Here is a 6,320-nt window from a genome sequence, read left to right on the forward strand (position 1 = left end):
ACAAATGGAACTGCTTAAACTGAAATAAATGGCCCTTCCCTCGTAGCTATTTGTTATAGCTGAATGATATATGTTAATATCCCAAACATAGTATCTAGTCTATGTAGGTAAGAAGAACATGTCAATCAATAAAATAACATACAGCCTAAATTGTTATTTATATCATAAAAGTATCTTGGTAATACTAATTGAAAAATGAATAGTAAAGGCTCATCACTCAGAAGTGATGCTAAAGAATTTGAAAATTAAGATTTCAAGGTCAAGTGCTAAGTAATTGATCAAGCATTACTTTTCATAATATCTTTAGTGAGAGGATTAAACTGAAGTACACTAAATTTTTTGGCTACGTAAACTGAGTCATTGTAAAAACAGCCAAAATAAGATATTGTTATGAATTTTTTTTTAACTATGTGAGACTGTAAAGTGGGATAATGGGTTAAGCTTTTATCTTCTTTTGTAAGTGTCTCGGTCCAGTCCAAAGGTAAAACAGTGATACCCAGAGCCAATGTTATCCTTGAGAGACATGCCATTGCACCTTCGTCTACATTACAAAATGCCTGAACACTTGTCAGAGTTTTCAGATTACTTATTGGAGTGCTGGAATCTGAACTGAAGTCAGAAAATGAAATGAAAAATGAGTGGCCACATCATTTTACCTCTTTACAGTTCCAAACAGGAGCTCAATATGGAGAGACAAAGATTTCTCTAGAGCATCAGAACTCTGTAAGTCATGACATATATCTCTGTGCCAGCCCCTGATAAACCATGCCCAGCTCTCCTGATGTAAGTCATAGATATGTCTCCCACAGCACAGAGACTGGGGAAATCAGAGTCACTGCTCCTAATTCCAAACCTTTCACTGGCTGGGGAGGCGCATCAGACATTGTGCTACTTCCTGCTTTCCTCCGAATGAAGGTGTGTGCAAAGTATACTTTTTCAAACAAGCCTAGGGACTCATCATCATCTTATATTTTTGAAAGCTTTTCAGAGGAAGATATTTGGCAGTATCTTGCCTGAACTTGAGGGTTTATTTCAGAAACTTTTAGTACGTGGGTTTAACTTAGCCCTGCTTGCACTTTAGTTGAGGGACATTTTTACCTGAGGCTTAATTAAATCCATTGTCTTCAGGGACAGATCTGCACGAGTGCTCCTTTCCCCAAGTTCCCCAAGTCATATTAGGCCTCCTTGAAACATCCTCAGTTAATGATACCTGACAAAAGGATGTTTTCTGGCAACAGAAAAATTCAAATTATTCGATATATCATCTCAGGCACCCTTCTGAATCTTCTGCTGTAGTGTTACCTTTGCCATTTTTTAAAGAATAAGCCTTCTCATAGTTTTTAGATCCAGATGCTAATTGGAAAATCTACTATTTCTAAATACGGCTTGGCTATCTTTACAAATTAACTAAGTGAATGATTTGGTCACTATCTAATAAATTATGCAAATGATTTTAAGAATAGTATCACAACATTTAAAATGCCTTTGAATTTTCTCAAAATAATATAGAGTTAAATAGTTGATAGGTCAATGTAAAGATTTGAAATTTTGTGCCTAAAAGTTAAGGAGAAAAAGGAAGATGAAGTATAATACACACTTATCTGCAGCAGGGCAAGTAAAATCAGATAATGTGACAAAATTGCCATAGCAAGCTTATTTCTACATTTTAGTATAGCTGAAATTTTACGTATATTTTCCCTAGATTAGTTTTGAGCTGTACCACTTATTGTTCTTTAAGAATACATTGCAAATTATTGTATACACTTTAGAATATATTAAGTTGATGTATGTTTATTGTGGAATATATTTTAAAATTTTTCATCAGTTATAATGCTTCCCCTTACAAGTAATAGAAATTCTAACTCACATTTACTTAAACTATAAGATGGATTTATTAACCTAGGTCGTTGCTTGTCTGGAGGTAGAGCAGCTTTTGGTTTGGTTTGGTTTAAACAACCCAATAGTATTATCAATAGTTTATTATTATGACAATAATAATTATTGTTATTCTCCTCATTGCTCACCATTCCTTCCTTCCATCCTCCTTTCTTCCTTCTTTCTCAGTTGTGTCAGCTTTATCCAAAGGCTGGACTCCATTATGTTGAGAATTTTGCCACAGTCATTCTAGATTTCATATCTGCGTACCACCTTATTCAGTTGATTTTTCTTCCCCAGAAGCCTCTAGTACAAATCTTTTTCAGACTGACTGGCTGAATTAAATTGTATGCTTGTCAATATCTGTGCCTCCAGTGATGAAATTCAGCTAATTATCTAAGACTCTAAGTCAACAGGAAGCATATGCACTACTCCTTGACCCACGGAGGTCTCAATTTCTTAAAAAATTAGGGGTTCAGTAGAGAAAGTTTGAATATGTAAGTGAAAATTAGGATAATTCCCAGGTGAAAGGGAATAGATTTGGGGAAACAGCCAAAAACCTACTGTAATAGTCCAATGAAACTCACTCCAACCTTTTCTCTCTCTCTTTCCTTTCTCTCTGTATGTGTATGTGTGTGTTGCAGGGGCTGGAAATTCTCTTGTATTGAGAACCAAAAAGGCTATGGAAGATGACATGGTACCCTGTTTCACCCAGTTTCTCACTGTTTAAGAATTTCCGTCCTCACTGCTCTTTTTAGTAATAAACTTTTTACTTGATAATAGTTTTAAATTTATAGCGAAGTGAAGATGGTATTGAGTTCCCACATACCCCACCTCCAGCTCCCCCTATTGTTCATATGTTAACATTACTATGGTGCAATTATCACAATTAATTAACCATTATGGATACATTGTTATTAATAAAAATCATATTTTACTCCGATTTCCTTAGTTTTTACCTAATTTCCTTTTTGTGCTCCAGAATCTTATTCAAGATACTTATTTGCATTTAGCCTCTATTTCTCCGTAAGTTCTTTGGGCTCTGACAGTTTTTCAGACTTTCCTGTTTTGGATGACATCTTCACCTTGACAGCTTTGAGAAATCAGTTAGTTTTAGAATGTCCCTCAACTGGAATTTGTCTTTTTTTTTTCTCACAATTAGAGTGGGGTTATGGGTTTTTGGGAGGAAGATCACAGAGGTAAAGTGCCATTTTCATCACATCATATCAAGGACTCATGCTGTCAACATGACATCATGTTGACATGACGTTAACGTTGATCACTTGCCTGAGGTAGTTTGTCAGACTTCTCCACTGTAAAGTTACTCTTTTCTTCTTCCTTTTCACACTGTCCTTTTTAGAAGGAAGTCACTGTGTGCAGCCCACACTTAAGGATGGGGAGTTATGCTCCATCTCCTTGAGGGCAGAGTGTCTACATAAATTATTTGGAATTACTACACAGATTTGTCTATTTTCCTCCAATTATTTACCGATTCAATCATTCATATCTGTTTTTTATTTATCTAATACCATTTTATTTACTTTGTTGCTTAAATTTTTCCACCTTTGGCCACTGGGAACTGATCAGTTGGCTCCTGTTTCACTGTGACATACCTCTTCCCCAATTGTTTTCTTTTTTAATTTCTGTCCTATCTGGAATTTTAATCACTGCTCTAAAATGCTAGCTCTCAAACGGAGTTCCCTGACCAAGAGCATTACTGACATCTGAGAAATTCTCAGAAATCTGGGCCTACCTCAGACCTGCTGAATCAGAATCTCTGGATGTGGCAGCAGCAGCCAGTCTTTTAATAAGCCCTATAGGTGATTCTGATGCATGAAAAATTCGAGAACTAGTGCACTGAAGCATCATGAGAAGAGAGTATTTGCTCCACTTCACAGCAAATAATTAAAGAATAAAACAAGTAAATGATCCACTCAGAGGCACTCAGTAAATATGGTACCTTGTGTATGAAATGTGCTGATTTCTAGTCTGAAGCCATTTTTGATTAATAATCTGGATTCTTCTCTTTAAATGACTGTCTCTTTTGGTTTTAGTTTAATTATCTAGGAACTTTTATAGAAGGAGTGTTTCAAACCCATTTCTGTTTACTGTAAATTCCCTCAACTTCATATCATCCAAATGTTTTTATCACAGAGTTTCATTTATTTTTCATATAATTATTTGTGAGGACAAATTCAGTAAAATACATCTAAAACCACTATGAAGAAACTAAGTACACAGATTTTCTATAAGTTGATGCTAAACTATTGTTCTTGCTAATCAAAACTTCTTATTGGCTCTGTGTGTCTATGGGTCTATGTGTGCTTGGTCTTTTGCCAAAGCCAATTAAAGTCACAAAAAAAAATTGACTTGTATTTGGTTTTGGAATAAATGTTGAAGAAGAATGGCAACTTTTAATAAAAGCTCTCCATTTTGACTCAGACGAAACTCACAGTTTTATATATTGTTAGATTATTTTTTCTGATATTTGCCTCAGTTGCTTACAATATTTTATTTGGAATCAATGATTATTTTGAGTTTAAAATATTTTGTTGCTTGTGTCTTCATAAGCACTTTTCATATTTTAAAATACTAATATGTACATGCAATAGAAATAATTTATAATGATATTTATTCTAAACTGAGAAAACAGTATTATTCCCCATCTCTAAGAACTTCAAATATATATCACCTACTCCATCTGCAAAAGCCATTGTTAACTTGCAACAGAACCTAAAGAAGGTTAAAATATATACGATGAATTGTGATTGTCTAAAACATTGACCTTATCCTCTAACATGCCATTTTATGGTTTTTTTTCTCATATTTAGTATGTTAACTTGTAAAGTAAAACATAGTGGTTTTATAAGGGCTTTGTATTACTACAGAGGAAACAATCTGTGGCATTAAGTTAAGTCTTTTCTGTTACCAATATACACTTTGACTAGTTTTATGTACATATTTTAAAGCAAGTGGAATGATAATAGATACTTCGAAAAATATGTCCTTGAGTTGAGCTTCATTCCACAAAATCGGAAAGCCCATGTCATAAAGAAAAGGAGCCTAACATTGATTAGATCTGTTTCTTATTGTCTGAATCATACTTCTCAACTTCACAGCATTATATACAGAAACACACCTGTCACTGTCAAGGACTTCAGCGCTTCCTCTTTCAGGCTGGGTGATAGCTGACTGCCAAAGCAGTACATCAGTCATTACACAAGATGACTCAGAGCGTCCGCATCTTGGCAGGAATACACATATTGCTAACAATAGCATTTCTCTGGAAAGCGTTAAGCATTAATGCATTCCTATGTTTATCCTAACCAAAAGATTCCTATCACAGAAAAGTTGTCTACTTTTCCTACAACTGCCCAATAGGTCTGGCACTTTTTAACTGTAACTAGAGGGTAAATTTTATTGTTTAATGATGTTCTTATGATTTGACCCTAAGCATCTAAAATTATTGCCAAATTGTAATTCTCTTGTTGTGGTGTGCTTGTATTTGAATCTTCTTTGGTGTCTATTTGTGATTCAAAATATATTGATTCCATTATTAGATTTATAATTTTAATTTAATAAAGACAGAAAAGTAAACAAAAAGAAAACTTTCATGTGAATGGCAGTATATCTGACATTCAGAAATCATAAGATGTAAAAAATTAAAATTTTTGTTCATCAGATATCTTCCTTCTTTTCTATTTAGCAAGATTTTATGATCAAGGTAAGCCTACAAGCAAAGCTTGGTATATAATATTTTTCTATATTTCAAAGAAAAATGTTTTTGTCTGCTCTTTACCATTTGTTTCTTTGTGGTGTGACTATTTTTTAAGTCCACAATGGTAATTATTATTTTAAAATTATTTGCAAATCATAAAAATGCATAAACTTATACTGAGTATAATAGATATGTGCTATGTTTCAGATACTGTATCATTTTGAATATATATATAATGTTTAAATAATCTCTGTAGTAACTTGAAATAAATTTTTTGTGTAAAAATGAGAATGAAAGACTTTAGAGTATCAATTATTCATCAAAGGACATATAAAGGCTCAATTCAGCTGGTATAAAATTGAAATGATAGCCAATAATGAGCTCAAATTATTAAGGAAATGTTAATGCCTGTTAAAGTTAATATGAACAAAATAAGGGCATTTCTTTCTTAGGAATTACTGTCTAATCTATTGACTAATATTTCAATAAGTGAACTATGTCCTATCCTTTTGAATGCACACACATACATACACACAGACACATATAACTATTGAAATTGCTAGAAAAATATGGGCTCAATTTTGTGTTAAATTAATGCTGTATATATTAAATTATTTAGAACAATCATTCTTAGAAGACATATAACATGTTTAAATCTCAGCCCAATAAAATCTACCAACAAAATTCATACAAAAGATATTAAGGTTACAGAATATATATGTTTTCC

Source organism: Equus przewalskii, chromosome 27 (assembly GCF_037783145.1).
Source record: "Equus przewalskii isolate Varuska chromosome 27, EquPr2, whole genome shotgun sequence".
Classification (NCBI taxonomy): domain Eukaryota; kingdom Metazoa; phylum Chordata; class Mammalia; order Perissodactyla; family Equidae; genus Equus; species Equus przewalskii.